The sequence below is a fragment of the Muntiacus reevesi genome, chromosome 6 (genome assembly GCF_963930625.1).
Source record: "Muntiacus reevesi chromosome 6, mMunRee1.1, whole genome shotgun sequence".
Classification (NCBI taxonomy): Eukaryota; Metazoa; Chordata; class Mammalia; order Artiodactyla; family Cervidae; genus Muntiacus; species Muntiacus reevesi.
In genome coordinates this window covers 13,606,250-13,623,691 of record NC_089254.1, presented here as the reverse complement: position 1 = coordinate 13,623,691, position 17,442 = coordinate 13,606,250, and the positions used below count along the sequence as shown (strand labels likewise).

Sequence of the window (17,442 nt, the reverse complement as noted above, 5' to 3'; positions counted from 1 at the left end):
TGTCCATAGAGTCCGTGATGCCATCCAACCATCTCATCCTCTGTCGTCCCCTTCTCCTCCTGCCCTCAATCTTTCCCAGCATCAGGGTCTTTTCAAATGCGTCAGCTCTTTGCAGCAGGTGGCCAAAGACACGGCTTAGGAGCCATTGTAGTCAAGTCGAGAACTGAAGGCCAGAGTGGCAGTGCTTGGGTGTTAGATTGCGGATATATTTGAGAGGAACACTGACGGGACTTGCTGAAGGATTATCTGTGGGTTCTGACTTTGTATCTCCTTGGTTTCTCCAAGTTATCAAGTATTGTTAACGGCTGCTACTAGCTTGGACTTCCTGTCCCTGGAAGCCTTATTCCTCCTTTCCCTGGAGGCATTATTTTTCTGTAGCAAACTAAAAGGCAACACATGGAAAACTTGCTTTTTAAAATGGTCAAATGTTCCCCCAGGAAATTTCATCTCTGCATGACCCCAGAATTGAAGACATTCTCCAGAATTACAGAAAAATCTTAGCAATGTGGGTGGACATTCTATGGGTAGATAATTCAGGACCCTTGAGAAGGGATGTAAAGGGAAAAGAGATGGAAATCAAGTGATACTTTCAGAATTATTTATGTATGGCTGTTCTGATACAGTTTTCACTGAAACAGATATTGACAGAATTGACTAAAATACTGTTTTGAATATTTGTGAGTCTATTATTTTTACTATGAAACTTATTTCACAAGGTTGAAAATATTAAATGTATTTTGCAAAAATCAATATTCTAGGCTTGGCATGGCAATGGCCTTCAGAACCATGTGTAATCTGGCTCCTATTACCTCTTTCAACCTATTCTATTCATAGTCTTCTCACTGCCATTTCTAAAAGACACCTCCTTAAGAATTTTGCACTATTATTTTTGCCTGGACATCAGTTCTCCCACGTGCCAAAATGCTAACTCACTCACATGGCTCTAATCTTGCTTAAATGTCACCCCCCTCAATGAGCTGAACCTTGACCATTCTATTTGAACTGCTCTCAGCTCACCAACCTCAACCCATTCCCTTGCTCTTGATTCCCCTCTTATCCAGTTCTATGCATTCTTCAGCACGTATTCTACTACATAATTTACTTTTGCATTTAGTTTATTGTTTGTCTAAGATGAAGTTCCAAGAGGGCAAAGATTTTTAACCTATTTTGTTCACTGAATAGATCAAGTACATATAATAGGGCCAGGTACATACAGAGGTTTTCAGTGAATGTTTGTTGAGTAGATGAAAGAATAACTGAATTTTTAATTTTGTATTAACGTGGTGAGGTAGAGAGTGGAATGAAAGAAATCGCAGGATGAGGACGTAAGCCATATATGCCTACCATAAATTCAGATATACCTTCCCACAAGTAGCATTCCTGACATCCAAAAAAAAAAAAAAGCCTTATGAGGAGGAGACGTGACTGGACAGAGCTACCCAGCCAATCCTTAGCCTCCTGGCCTTAAATCCCTAGGGGCTAAGGATCACCCTCAAGGCCTCCTCCAGAGTACTCCTGAGTAAATAATTCATCCTGAGGAGAAATTTCTAAAATAAGGGCTTCAAAAGAAGTTGGCACCCTCATTGTATCTGACCCCTCCCCCTTTGGACGAGGGCCAGGGTTTTCAGGATATGGGGCTGGAAAAATAGTGGGGCTAATAAAAGTCAAGTCACAGGGCAGCACTGTTTCGTGACCCAATAGCAGAATGTGATGGCTGTTGGGGGAAGGACATTTCCCTATACACCCGCTTCAGTGTGGAAACTATTGGCATGTCAAGGGAAAATGGCCCATTGGGACAGGAGTAGAGAAGTTGCTCCAAGAATTTCATGCATGTCTACTGATAGCTGGGTCTTAACTGCAGGGGGTTTGTACAAACTGCACAGTGATTTCCCCTGGGACCAGAGACCAGAGACCACAGTGTGGGGTCAGGAGGATGGCTAGGAGTGGAGGGATTTAGAAGAAAGTATTCTTCAACCACATAACTAGGGTGGGGGGAAGGCTTAATAACTGGTAGATAATTTCTGTTGCTGGGGTTTCATGATACCAAGACTGGTGTGCTTGAGGAAATTCCCATTTGGTATGCTTATTGCTCGTGGTCACCATCAGACTGGGTCAATTTCAAGTCAAGGAAGGTCTTTCTAGGCTCTATACCACACAGCCTAGTTTGGTATTAATATGCAGCAGTGGAGGAAAAGAGCTCCTTCACTGAGGCATATGCTTAATATTTCTGGTCATTCTGCTAGAAAATAATCCAAAATCCCCATGGACCTGGGAGTTTTGAGATGAGTCAAGGAGAGGACCCAGAATCCTGTCAGTCCTAGAAGGTTTCCTGATCAGTGTCATAAGCTCTCGGTTCCGGGTGGGGTGGTGAAGACATTTCTACTGGATTGTGGAAATCACATTTGCAAAATGAAGTTAGTAGCACCAGAGTAAAGAAATAAGAATTAAGAAGCCCATTTCTCTGCCATACACATATAAACCGACAGACAGCACAAGAAATTGCTGTTTCCTTGGAGGCATCATGGTCCCAAAGTTGTACAACTTCATGAAGAATGATGTCAGGAAAGAAAGATGTAATACTGCAGAAGGCTCCTGTTGAAAGTCACAGGAAGCAAGTTCTTTACATTTAGGAAGTACTGGCCATTTGATGGATATAAACTTTTTGAGGTTCCACAATCTCCTATTTCTTACTGTCCCTGGGTGCCCTAAGTTGTGTTGGAACAACACAAGGTATAAATGAGCACACGAGTAAAAATACACATTTTCCTTTTTGTTTCCTCTTCAGGCAGCAGCAAGCATGCCTGACTTACTGCCGAGTGGTACTGAGGGAAAGAGACATGCCTGAGTGGGGTTTCCTTTCAGAGTTTGGTAAGGTAGACCTGTGGCAGTAGCTCCCAGGTTTGGCAAATCTGGATTACTTTAGCAAGAGCTTTGAAAATTATAATTGCTGTGTTCTACCCTAGACTTGCCTGGAGGGAGAGGAACAGGCATCTGTATTCTCATTAGCTCTTCAAGAGACTCTTGGGAATCCAAGGGCCCAGTGTCTAGAGGTACTATGGAAGGGAAAGCTGGTTTAAGGAATCTCTGAGATTCGAGAGACAGCTCTGTGGGATATGGTGTGTGTGTTTGGAGAAAAGAGATGGAGAGTGACCAGAATTGGAGAGAGACAGAGGGAAGCAGAGCGAAGGAGAGGGAGACTGGGGGCCAGAGATGACAGAGGGAGAGAAAGAGATAGGGAAACAGGAAGGGAGACGCGGAGAGTCTGACAGAGAGACAGGGACAGAAGGAGAGTGGGTGGAGGAGGGGATCTGAGACCCAGACCCAGGACAGACCCTGACACAGAGCAAAAGCAGGTAGCTATGTCCTGAGATGAATAAAAGGAGGACAAAATGTCACCGCCGTTCTCAGAGAACAGTCACCATCTCAGAAATCCTTTGATTCTGGGCCTGATTCTAGAAAGAAGGAAGCAAAGCACACTTACTGAATGCCTCCTATGCATTTGACCCTGTCTTAAGTATATGAGTTCATTCATGTACTCATGCACAACCACGAAGGGCGTCCCACACGCCAAGCACTGTGTAAGGTAGTGGGATTACACAGACAGAAAAGACTACCTAGAGAAACATGTGCTATAATTGAGGGGAGCATACTTTGGGAGACTTTGGGAAGGGCTTTCAACTCATACTGGGTGGGGTGAGGGGATGAGTGAGGGAAGGTTTTCAAGAAGAGGTGGCACTTAAAAGAAATGCTAGGTAATTCTAATATTAACTACTCTGAATAGTTCAGTAAGGTTGGAACAGAGGGAGTTAAGGGAGAGAAAAGAAGAAACAGGGATGGGGGATGATAGAGCCAGAGACTGGAGAGGCAGGGGTGCTGGAGCCAGGTGGTGAGGTGCTTGACTTAATCCTGAGTGCAGTGGGAGATAATGAAGAAGTTAAGGCAGGCAACAACAGGATCACACTTGTGGCCCAGAAGGAACGGCCTGGTGGCAGCACAGAGACTGCATTAGGGTGAAGCAGTGTGGGGAGGAAGGGGTGGACAGGGCTGGAGAGAGAGGAGCGAGTCAAGGACAGTACCCACGGTTCTTTTTTAGCATGTGATTGGATCATGGTGCCACGTACCACTCACTATTTGCCTTAATATAACTCTTTGGTTTGCCTTCACAATTATCCTATGTCATTTTTAATATAGCAAGGAAGAAAAGCCCTGGAAAAAAAAACAAACAGAAAATGGAAGGAAGCTCAAGGTCCCCAAGCTTGTAAGCTGGGAGCTAGGATCCAATTTCAGGTTGGCCTGAATTCTGACATGATGCTTCCAATGACCCAGGCAGATGAAAAACTTAATAAGGCTTAAAAAAGGAAGAATATGGCTTTGAGTAGGCTGCATTCACAATAGAGACAACATGAGCTAAGATCTGAAGAGCAGAATCCCAGTACCTGAAATTTATTCTTGACTGCAGTTCGCATGGTGAGATATGACCTCCTTTCTGACAAGGTTGTCAATGGTCTCTTGACTATGCTGTGCAGTCTCTTTATATCTCACTGACGGCAAATAGGATTGAATCAAGATTTTAGAGAGGAAAAAAAAACTGCTGTTAAAAATGTCCTTACAAAAAAAGTGACATGACACATCTTAACCTTTGTCTCAGAGACTTGCTTAAACCACCTCCAAAAGTAAGTTGTTTAAAAACAGTTATCTTGCTAGAGGAGTTTAGTAAAAAATTAAATTTTTTTTTGATGGAAAATAGATCTTTACCCAGACTCTCGTATGGTAGTAATGTGACATGATGCTTTAAAGAGAGTACCTGTGTACCTAGGCTCTCTAAGCCAAAGTGTTATTATAAAGAAGTCCTCTGACCAGGCCACAGACAGAAATGCAACCACCAAACCTACCTGGGCAACATATGGGTCATCCCTGAAGTCATCAAGTACATCTCAATCTGACTTTGAACTTCTGCTCTTTCTTTGGCTGAAACTGAATTTGGCCTGCATGTCTAATATCTTTGAAATTACCTTTTCCTCTCAGTTTGGGTGGAAACAGTTTCCTCATTAGTGAACTAGCAAACTATTTCTAGCAATCAGGCTTCCCTAATGGTTCAGTGGGTAAAGAATTTGCCTACAATGCCGGAGACACAGGAAATGCAGGTTTGATCCCTGGGTCAGGAAGATCCCTTGGAGAAGGAAATGGTAACCCACTCCAGTATCCTTGCCTGGGAAATCCCACGGACAGAGGAGGCTGGCAGGTTAGTCTATAGGGTTGCAAAAAGTTGGACATGACCGAACAACTAAGCATGCACACACACATTTATAGGAACAGAAAATATATAGGCTATTTGTAACATTTCTGTAATCTACTTTTTCATGCTTTGGGTTGGCTGCATATTAAAGATAGGTTTGATTTAGATTTGCCTCCTATGTTTTTCCCTCAATGTTTACCTTTATCCAACTTGTCTCCCTATATACACTTTTCTTCTCTCACAGAGACAAACACATCCCAGTTAGGAGTTACATTTGTTGGTCTCAACAGTCTGTTGGTTTGTCACTCCCTTTCTTGGGCGTCTACCTGCTGGGGCTTGTGCTGGGGCTCCCAACACCTTGGCTTCCCCATCTGTTGGATTGCCTCCACTCACCTTGAGAGATCACTGTGAGGCATACAGCTCATAAATGTCACCATAAACCGCTCTGCAAAAATATGTCTCAACATCTGTGATGCCAGATTCAGAAGAGCTTGACTGTGTGTGTCTGGTCAAAAGAAAAGTGAGGTGGCCTCTTGATGCTGGACAGCCAAGTGAGGGGCTGGCAGTGTTCACGTTTCTGATGGGCCTGGGCTGCGTTTTCTTCAGCTGTCTTTGCTAGCAGTAACATGCTCTAGTATTCTTTCCCATTTACAGCAGCCAGCAGGCTTACAGGTCAATTCCTTTTCTTTTTCTTCAGTTCCTTAGAAGGGCCCTTCTTTCCCCAGTTTTTAAGAGCAGGGATTTCAGACAGTAACCCCACCCTTGCACAACAGGTCACGTAAATGCCTAGGCGCCACCCTCCCCAGATGGGCAGTAGGCCCATTTATGCAAGAGAACAATGAGGAGATGGTTCCTTGGCATCTGCTTCTTTGGCAATGGAGGAGAAGGAGGTGGCTGAAGCCAGACATGTTGGCTCCATGCACATGCCCAAGCCTTTTATGAAGTCTCACCCTATTGAGCAACAAGAAGGCGACTGTCTCCATGTTAACACTGCCAATGACAATGTTAAAACTGAGTTGGCTAGGTTTTTTTCATTGAAATCCTGGCTCAAAGGGCGTGTCCACGTGTCTGCAAAGCATAAATGGCAAGAACCAAAGAGGAGAGAAGCAAAGTGAAATGACTCCTTTCTTGGCAGGGAAAAAAAACAGATTCCAGGTGAGAATAAAGGCGATTACCACTACAACTGGACAAAGACCTAGTTTAAAGACAATCACCAATCATTTAAACATAGAGGTCTTTAGGTTTCTGAAACTCAGCCACCTATAAACTGAACTAGCTAGGTAACTGTTAATTTACTATTCAGTTCAAATGCGCTTTCTGCCATCATTTTCAAATTCTTCTGCTGAGTTAGAACCATGCCACACCTACTATTGCAGGTATTCATCTGCCTCCTTGCCTTTGTGCCTGCTGGTCTCTCTGCCTGAAATACTGTTTCAGCCTTTTTACACTTGATGGTGGTGGTTTAGTCACTGAGTCATGCCCAACTCTTGCGATCCCGTGGTCTGTAGCTCACCAAGCTCCTCTATCCATGGGATTCTCCAGGAGATCTTCCCAACCCAGGGATTAAACCCCTGTGTCCTGCATTGCAGGCAGATTCTTTACCAACTGAACCACCAGGGAAGCCCTACTTCCCTGCGTTACCCTTGGGGAATGCATATTCACTTTCTAAAGTCCATCTCAAAGATCTCCACCTTTTATGTGCCCCTCCCCCCAGCAGAACTGATTGCTCCTGAGAGGCTCTGTTCAAATTATACCACAGGATTATTATTATTCTTTTTTAATTTGAAGGCTGTTTCTTGTTCATTCTTTATTCTTGGCACTTTGTACAATCCTACATACTGGGCACAATTAACTTTGTCTGTTCTAACGATAGGGAAGAAGCCTTTTAGTTATCCAGACTTTAGTTAATAATTTGTTAAGATGGGCTCTGATTTCTGACACATGCTCTCAATTTCTGACTTCATACAGTTTTTCCCATTTTCATACAATCTGAAGCTGAATGTGGAGAATCTATATTGCTTTAAAAAAAGTTGTATCCAAGTCAGTAAAATCTTCCTTTAGAGTAGAATCTAGGACTTTGGCATTTTGTCATGTAGGTGAAGGGAGAGAGGTTCAAACATGGCTAAGAAAGCCAGTGTAGGTTGAAAAAAAGGAGGAATTATACCAAGAAAGCAAATTTTCTCTCGAGTACAAAATGATGTTTCTTAAAATTGGGTGTGTCAACGAAAGCTACCTTCGGGCAGATTTTACTTGCATAACCTGCATATATTAGAATCTAGAGTTTTGACTGACCTTAGCTTCAAAGGCAGGAATTTTATTTGAATAAATTCTTTCATCCTTTTATTAGATCAATCATCAGTTTTCTTAAGACTCCAGGCACATTTATCTCCCTGCATTCTTTCACCTATAGTAGAAGAAAGCCAGAGATCTGACTTCATTTAGTTCCTCTTGGCCCTTTACATTGACAAATTTCCTTGAAATTAGATAAAGTGAATCCACTTAATTTTTAAGGAGAATTCAAAATGTAAATTAGAGAAACAAAATTATCTGTAGCACTGATACCTGAAGATAACCATGGCTAACATATTTATTGGCTCATTCTTTCAACAACTATTTCTTGGTATATAAGTTTATTTCCAGAGATATTTGTTGCATCTATATGCCCACATCCACATTTTTTTATTTCACAGAAATTGGATCCTAATATCTTTACTGTACTATTTGTATTTAATGTACTGATTGCATACTTCTCTCCTAAGCATTGTTTTATGGTTTACCATGATTCATTTAACCAGTTTATTATTAATACATACTTTGACTAGTTCTAAAGTTTTGATATTTTAAACAGAGCTGTAAAGAATATCCTATAGATATTACTTTGCTTTCTTGTACAGTTGTTTCCTTAGTACAAATTTTTAAATTAAAAATTCTGGGGGAAAAGTGTTGCAATTTTTAAAGATTTTGGTGTATTAGGCTAGCTTTTGCTCAGAAACATGGTATTATTTTTTATTGAATTATAACTGACATACAATATTATATTAGTTTCAGGTATACAACAATGATTTGATGTTTTTATATATTATGGAATGATCTGCTTGATAAGTCTAGTTACCATCTGTCATCATACTAAGTTATTATAATACTACTGATTATACTGTCTATATTGTACATGACATCCCTGTGACTTATTTACTTTATAGCTAGAAGTCTGTACTTCTTAATCCTCTTCACCCGCTTTGATCAATCCCCCGTCCACCTCTTCTATGGCAACCACAAGTTCGTCCTCTGTGTCTACGAATCTGTTTTGTTTCATTTATCTTTTAGATTCCACATGTAAGTTAAGTCATATAGTATTTTTTTTTTCTCTAACTTATTTCACTAAGCATAATACCCTCTAGGCCACTCATGTTGAAGCAAATGGCCAGACTTAATTATTTTTCATGACTGAGTAATGTATATGTACATATATAACATCTTCCTTATCCATTCGTCTTTCAGTGGGTACTTAGGTTGCTTCCATGTCTTGGCTACTGTAGATAGTGCTTCCATGAACACAGGTGTTCATTGGAGGGACTGATGCTGAAGCTGAAACTCCAATACTTTGGCCACCTCATGCAAAGAGCTGACTCATTGGAAAAGACCCTGATGCTGGGAGGGATTGGGGGCAAGAGGAGAAGGGGACTACAGAGGATGAGATGGCTGGATGGCATCACCGACTCGATGGACATGGGTTTGGGTAAACTCTGGGAGTTGGTGATGAACAGGGAGGCCTGGCGTGCTGCAGTCCATGGGGTCGCAAAGAGTTGGACACGACTAAGCACCTGAACTGAACTGAACATAGGAGTACCTATATCTTTTTGAATTAGTATTTTAATTTTCTTTAGATAAATACCCAGAAGTGGAATGGCTGGACTGTATAGTAGTTCTATTTTTTAAGTTTTAAGAAACGTCTGTACTGTTTTCCACTGTGGCTATACTAATTTACATTCCCACCAACAGTGTATGACGGTTCTCTTTTTTCTGCATCCTCACCAATCGTGTTTTTTTTTTTTTTTTTTTTTTTGTCTTTTTGATAATAGCCATTCTAATAGGTATAAGGTGGTGGTATCTCATCATGATTTTGATTTATATTTCTCTGATGATCAGTGATGTTGAATACCTTTTTATGTGTTTGTTGGCCATCTGTATGTCTTCTTTAAAAAATGTCTGCTCAGATCCTCTGCCAATTTTATAATTGGGTGTTTTTTAAAAAATATTGAGTTGTATAAATTCTTCATATATTTTGGATATCCACCCCTTATTGGTTGCATAGTTTGCAAATATTGTCTCTCATTCAGTAGGCTGCCTTTTTGTTTTGTTCACTGTGCAAAAGCTTTCTAATTTGATGTAGTCCCATTTGTTTATTTTTGCTTTTGTTGCCCTTGCCTGGGGAGACATATCCAAAAAATACTACTAAGATCAATCAATTGATAGATCATCCAGACAGAAGCAAAAAGGAAACACTGGCCTTAAATGATACATTATAGCAATGAATTTAATAGGTATATACAGAATATTTCATTGAACTACAACAGAACACATTCTTTTCAAGTGCACATGATACATTTTCCAGGATAGATCACATGTTAGGCTATAGAATAAATCTCAAGAAATTAAGAAGACTGAAATAGCATCAGGTATCTTTTTTGACTACAATGGTATAGGAATTAGAAATCAATTTTAGGAACAAACTTGGAAAATATACAAATATGTGGAGACTAATGCTGGAAAAGATTGAAGGCAGGAGGAGAGGGGGATGACAGAAGATGAGATGGCTGAATGGCATCACTGACTCAATGGACATGAGTTTGAGTAAACTGGGAGTTGTCGAGGGACAGGGAGACCTGGCGTGTTGCAGTCCATGGGGTTGCAAAGTGTCAGACGACTGAGTGACTGAACTGAACTGAAACAACAAGCAACTAAACAATCAATGGGTAAATGAAAAAATCAAAAAGGAAATTTAAAAAAAAAAAACATCTTGTATCACTTGTCTGAGTGCCTGTTTTTCCCATACCTTTACCAACATGTATTATCATTAAGACTTATACTAATCTGATATGTTAAAAATGACATGTTGTTTTAGTTTTTATTAACTTCTTAGTTGTATTGATCATGTCTTTGTAATACTTTGTGTTTCTTCCTTCACAAATTTCCTATGTAATTTTTGCCTTCTCTTTAAGATTAAAGTTATTGCTTTTTCTTATTGATTTGTAAAAGCTCATTATACATTAACTATAACCTCACTATCTAGTAAAGCTATTCCTAAAATATTAACCTTTTCTTTTGTTTATTGTCTTTTAGTTTTTTATTACTCATCAAAGAACTTTCATGAAAAATAAGGGTATTCATAATCTTGCTCTTAATGTGAGTGTTTTTTTCCAAAGGCCTCTTAATTGTTATTCTTCTCAAAAGTGTAACTTCAGAGCCAGAAAAGTGATTGGTCAAACTGAAGATTTAGATAAGCAATATGCTCAGACTTCTTTTCTAACTAAACTGTTTATTTTCATTTCTGTACCTTACTTTTGGTCCTCATGTGTCATGTGAAGATAATTTTATAAAAGATAAACATTTTTATATGCCAAGGGAATATTCTTATAGCTCCACAGTTTGTTGGATTTTTCAGAAATGAGTCCAGGTGATAAATAATCGACATGGTTGGAAAGGATTTTCTTTGCAACTCTGGATAAGGAATGAGCATTGAAGTGAAACTCTAAACCTAGTAGAGAGATGGACACTTCCTGAGTTGAGAAGAGATGACTCTGGTACAAAAACTTCTCTTCAGACTTGAAATATAAATGGATTTTTCAGTTTTCTTTTTTTGTTTGTTTGTTTTCAATCAGGTTATCATAGATTTTCCTATATTATTTTTTATCCAAATGAAATATTTCCTTCTCATCTCAATTTCTTTGTTCTTATTATGAATTTGTTTAAAGTAATAAGTATTCTCCTCCATCCCATTTCTTTGTTTTCTGAACTTGGATGGCTCTCAGTCCATAAGAATTTTTCAAATATTGAGTGTTATTTCAACAAGGATAGAATTATTAAGTATGTATTGTATGTCTTGACCTTTTAAAAAGTTAAACTTTCCCATTATTCACATAGTGTGTGTCAACAATGCAGCTTTGGGAGGCTCAGTCTATCTCAGCACCATCTGAAGTCCTAAAGGAAATTACCAAGAAAAGGAAGCATTGTTTCTTCAACCTAGTAAAAGCTGACATTCTTGCACAGTATTTTGGAAGTAGAATTTCCAGAAAAACCTGTGTAAAAAGAGGTAGCTACTGCAATGGACAATGAGAGAATGTGCATGGAGCATCTAGAAGGGAAGAATACTTAGCCAGTAATTTTATGCATTGGATATTTTTAATGGACTATCAGTTCAGTCACTCAGTAGTGGACTATACTTTTTGTTATTCACAATATATACAAAACTTAAAAAAGTTAGTTATAGTTAGTGTGTTATAAAAAATGTCATAATTTTTCCTGTTTATGAGATTTCTTTTTTAAATTAATTAATTTATTTTAATTGGAGGCTAATTACTTTACAATATTGTAGTGGTTTTTGCCATACATTGACATGAATCAGTCATGGGTGTACATGTGTTCCCCATCCTGAACCCCCATCCCATCTCCCTCCCCATTCCATCCCTCAGGGTCATCCCAGTGTACCAGCCCAGAGCACCCTGTCTCATGCATCAAACCTGGGCTGGTGATCTGTTTCACATATGGTAACATATATGTTTCAATGCTATTCTCTCAAATCATCCCACCCTCGCCTTCTCCCACAGAATCCAAAAGACTGTTCTTTAAATCTGTGTCTCTTTTGCTGTCTCGCATATAGGGTCATTGTTACCATCTTTCTAAATTTCATATATATGCCTTAGTATACTGTATTGGTGTTTTTCTTTCTGACTTCACTCTGTATAATAGGCTCCAGTTTCATTCATCTCATTAGAACTGACTCAAATACATTCTTTTTAATGGCTGAGTAATATTCCATTGTGTATATGTACCACGATTTTCTTATCCATTCATCTGCTGATGGACATCTAGGTTGCTTCCATGTCCTGGCTATTGTAAACAGTGTTGTGATGAACATTGGGGTACATGTGTCTCTTTCAATTCTGGTTTCCTTGGTGTGTATGCCCAGCAATGGGATTGCTGGGTCATATGGCAGTTCTATTTCCAGTTTTTTAAGGAATCTCCACACTGTTCTCCATAGTGACTGTTCTAGTTTGCATTCCCACCAACAGTGTAAGAGGGTTCCCTTTTCTCCACATCCTCTCCAGCATTTATTGTTGGTAGACTTTTTGATAGCAGCCATTCTGACTGGCGTGAGATGGTACCTCATTATGGTTTTGATTTGCATTTCTCTGATAATGAGTGATGTTGAGCATGTTTTCATGTGTTTGTTAGCCATCTACATGTCTTCTTTGGAGAAATGTCTGTTTAGTTCTTTGGCCCATTTTTTGATTGGGTCGTTTATTTTTCTGGTACTGAGCTGCAGAAGCTGCTTGTATATTTTTGAGATTAATTCTTTGTCAGTTGCTTCATTTGCTATTATTTTCTCCTGTTCGGAAGACTGTCTTTTCATCTTGTTTATAGTTTCCTTCGTTGTGCAAAAGCTTTTAAGTTTAATTAAGTCTCATTTGTTTACTTTTGCTATTATTTCCATTACTCTGGGAGGTGGGTCATAGAGGATCCTGCTGTGATTAATGTCAGAGAGTGTTTTGCCTATATTTTCCTCTAGGAGTTTTATAGTTTCTGGTCTTACATTTAGATCTTGAATCCATTTTGAGTTTATTTTTGTGTATGGTGTTAGAAAGTTTTCTAGTTTCATTCTTTTACAAGTGCTTGATCAGTTTTCTCAGCACCACTTGTTAAAGAGATTGTCTTTTCTCCGTTGTATATTCTTGCCTCCTTTGTCAAAGATAAGGTGTCCATAGGTTGGTGGATTTATCTTTGGGCTTTCTATTTTGTTCCACTGATCTGTATTTCTTTCTTTGTGCCAGTACCATACTGTCTTGATGACTGTAGCTTTATTGTATAGTCTGAAGTCAGGTAGATTGATTCCTCCAGTTCCATTCTTCTTTCTCAAGATTGCTTTGAAAAAACAGAAAAAAATATTGCTTTGACTATTTGTGGCTTTTTGTATTTCCATACAAATTGTGAAATTATTTGTTCTATTTCTGTGAAAAATACTATTGGTAGCTTGATAGGGATTGCATTAAATCTATAGATTGCTTTGGGTAGTATACTCATTTTCACTATATTGATTCTTCTGATCCATGAACATGGTATATTACTCCATCTATTTGTGTCATCTTTGATTTCTTTCATCAGTGTCTTATAGTTTTCTATATATAGGTCTTTTATTTCTTTAGATAGATTTACTCCTAAGTATTTTATTCTTTTTGTTGCAATGGTGAATGGAATTGTTTCCTTAATTTCTCTGTTTTCTCATTGTTAGTGTATAGGAATGCAAGGGATTTCTGTGTGTTAATTTTATATCCTGCAATTTTACTATATTCATTGATTAGCTCTAGTAATTTTCTGATGGAGTCTTTAGGGTTTTCTATGTAGAGGATCATGTCATCTGCAAACAGTGAGAGTTTTACTTCTTCTTTTCCAATCTGGATTCCTTTTATTTCTTTTTCTTCTCTGATTGCTGTGGCTAAAAGTTCCAAAATTATGTTGAATTGTAGTGGTGAGAGTGGACACCCTTGTTTTGTTCCTGATTTTAGGAGACATGCTTTCAATTTTTCACCACTGAGAATAATGTTTGCTGTGGGTTTATCATATATGGCTTTTATCATGTTGAGGTATGTTCCTTCTATTCCTGCTTTCTGGAGGGTTTTTATCATAAATGGATGTTGAATTTTGTCAAAGGCTTTCTCTGCATCTATTGAGATAATCATGTGGATTTTATCTTTCAATTTGTTAATGTGGTGTATCACGTTGATTGATTTGCAAATATTGAAGAATCCTTGCATCCCTGGGATAAAGCCCACTTGATCATGATGTATGATCCTTTTAGTATGTTGTTGGATTCTGTTTGCTAGAATTTTGTTAAGGATTTCTGCATCTATGTTCATCAGTGTTATTGGCCTGTAGTTTTCTTTGTGTGTGTGTGTGTGTGTGTGTGTGTGGCATCTTCGTCAGGTTTTGGTATTAGGGTGCTGGTGGCCTCATAGAATGAGTTTGGAAGTTTATCTTCCTCTGCAATTTTCTAGGAGAGTTTGAGTAGGATAGGTGTTAGCTCTTCTTTAAATTTTTGGTAGAATTCAGCTGTGAAGCCATCTGGTCCTGGGCTTTTGTTTGTTGGAAGAGTTCTGATAACAGTTTCAATTTCTGTGCTTGTGATGGGTCTGTTAAGGTTTTTTATTTCTTTCTGGTTCAGTTTTGGAAAGTTATACTTTTCTAAGAATTTGTCCATTTCTTCCAAGTTGTCCATTTCATTGGCATATGGTTGCTGATAGTAGTCTTTTATGATCCTTTGTATTTCTGTGTCATCTGTTGTGATTTCTCCATTTTCATTTCTAATTTTGTTGATTTGATTCTTCTCCCTTTTTTTCTTGATGAGTCTGGCTAATGGTTTGTCTATTTATCTTCTCAAAGAACGAGATTTTAGCTTTGTTGATTTTTGCTATGGTCTCCTTTGTTTCTTTTTCACTTATTTCTGCCCTAATTTTTATGATTTGTTTCCTTCTACTAACCCTGGTGTTCTTCATTTCTTCTTTCTCTAGTTGCTTTAGGTGTAGAGTTAGGCTATTTATTTGATTTTTCTCTTGTTTCTTAAGGTAAGCTTATATTGCTATGAACCTTCCCCTTAGCACTGCTTTTACCCATAGGTTTTGGGTTGTTGTGTTTTCATTTTCATTCATTTCTATGCATATTTTAATTTCCTTTTTGATTTCTTCCATGATTTGTTGGTTATTCAGAAGCATGTTGTTTTGCCTCCATGTTTGTATTTTTAATAGTTGTTTTTTTTTTTTTTTCCTGTTGTTGACATCTAATCTTACCACATTGTGATCAGAAAAGATGCTTGGAATGATTTCAATTATTTTGAATTTACCAAGGCTAGATTTATGGCCCAGGATGCGATCTAGCCTGGAGAAGGTTCTGTGTGCACTTGAGAAAAAGATGAAATTCATTATTTTGGGGTGAAATGACATATACATATCAATTAGGTCTAACTGGCCCATTGTATCATTTAAAGTTTGTGTTTCCTTTGCTAATTTTCTGTTTAGTTGATCTATCCATAGGTGTGAGTGGGGTATTAAAGTCTCCCACTATTATTGTGTTACTGTTAATTTCCCCTTTCATACTTGTTAGCATTTGCCTTACATATTGTGGTGCTCCTATGTTGGGTGCATATATACTTATAATTGTTATATCTTCTTCTTGGATTCATCTTTTGATCATTATTTAGTGTTCTTTGTCTCTTTTCACAGCCTTTATTTCAAAGTCTATTTAATCTGATATGAGTATTGCTACTCCTGCTTTCTTTGGGTCTCCATTTGCATGAAATATCTTTTTCCAGCCCTTCATTTTCAGTCTGTATGTGTCCTTTGTTTTGAGGTGGGTCTCTTGTAGACAGCATATATAGGGTCTTGTTTTTGTATCCATTCAGCCAGTCTTTGTCTTTTGGTTGGGGCATTCAATCCATTTACATTTAAGGTAATTGTTGATAAGTGTGAGCCTATTGCCATTTACTTTGTTGTTTTGGGTTCGAGTTTATACACCTTTTCTGTGTTTCCTGTCTACAGAAGATCCTGCAGCATTTGTTGAAGAGCTGGTTTGGTGGTGCTGAATTCTCTCAGCTTTTGCTTGTCTGTAAAGCTTTTGAATTCTCCTTCATATCTGCATGAGATCCTTGCTGGGTACAGTAATCTGGGTTGTAGGTTATTCTCTTTCATTACTTTAAGTATGTCCTGCCATTCCCTTCTGGTCTGAAGAGTTTCTATTGAAAGGTCAGCTGTTATCCTTATGGGAATCTCCTTGTGTGTTATTTGTTGTTTCTCCGTTGCTGCTTTTAGTATTTGTTCTTTGTGTTTGATCTTTGTTAATTTGATTAATATGTGTCTTGGGGTGTTTTGCCTTGGGTTTATCCTGTTTGGGACTCTCTGGGTTTCTGGGTTTCTTGGACTTGGGTGACTAGTTCCTTCCCCATTTTAGGGAAGTTTTCAACTGTTATTTCCTCCAGTACTTTCTCATGGCCTTTTTTTTTTTTTTTTTTTTTTTTTTTTTGTCTTCTTCTTCTGGGACTCCTATGATTTGAATGTTGGGGTGTTTGACATTATCCCAGAGGTCTCTGAGGTTGTCCTCGTTTCTTTAATTCTTTTTTCTTTTTCCCTCTCTGCTTCATTTATTTCCACCATTCTATCTTCCACCTCACTTATCCTCTCTTCTGCCTCAGTTATTCTACTGTTGGTTCCCTCCAGAGAGTTTTTGATCTGTAATTACATTATTCATTATTCATTATTATTATTCATTACATTTTTCATTATTCCTCAGTTCAGTTCAGTTCATTTCAGTCGCCAAGTTGTGTTCGACTCTTTGTGACCCCAAGGACTGTAGCATACCAAGCCTCCCTCTCCATCACCAACTCCCAGAGTTTACTCAGACTTCTGTCCATTGAGTTGGTGATGCCATCCAACCATCTCATCCTCTGTCATCCCCTTCTCCTCCTGCCTTCAATCTTTCCCAGCATCAGGGTCTTTTCAAATGAATCAGTTCATCGCATCAGGTGGCCAAAGTATTGGAGTTTCAGCTTCAGCATCAGTCCTTTCACTAAATATTCATGACTGATTTCCTTTAGGATGGACTAGTTGGATCTCCTTGCAGTCCAAGGGATTCTCAAGAGTCTTCTCCAACACCACAGTTCAAAAGCATCAATTCTTTGGCACTCAACTTTCTTTGTAGTTCAACTCTTACATCCATATGTGACTACTTCGGCTTCCTAGTGAATATAAAAAGTTATGTTTACACCATACTGTAGTCTCTTAGGTAATCTACATATGCAAAAGCATTATGTCTAAAAAGCAATGTGCATGTGTGCTGGAGAAGGCAATGGCAACCCACTCCAGTACTCTTGCCTGGGAAATCCCATGGACCGAGGAGCCTGGTAGGCTACAGTCCATGGGGTCGCTAAGAATTGGACACGACTG

At 38.7% G+C, this 17,442-nt stretch overlaps 1 long non-coding RNA gene across 1 annotated transcript in view; it reads right to left on the bottom strand.

Annotated features, from left to right (window-relative positions):
• Positions 1–13,820: 13,820 nt before the first annotated feature.
• LOC136171003 (uncharacterized) overlaps positions 13,821–17,442 on the bottom strand; it is a 210,942-nt gene continuing 207,320 nt past the window's right edge. The window contains exon 4 of the long non-coding RNA XR_010663730.1: positions 13,821–17,234. This is a non-coding gene — a long non-coding RNA (uncharacterized lncRNA). The remainder of the gene's footprint in view (positions 17,235–17,442) is intronic.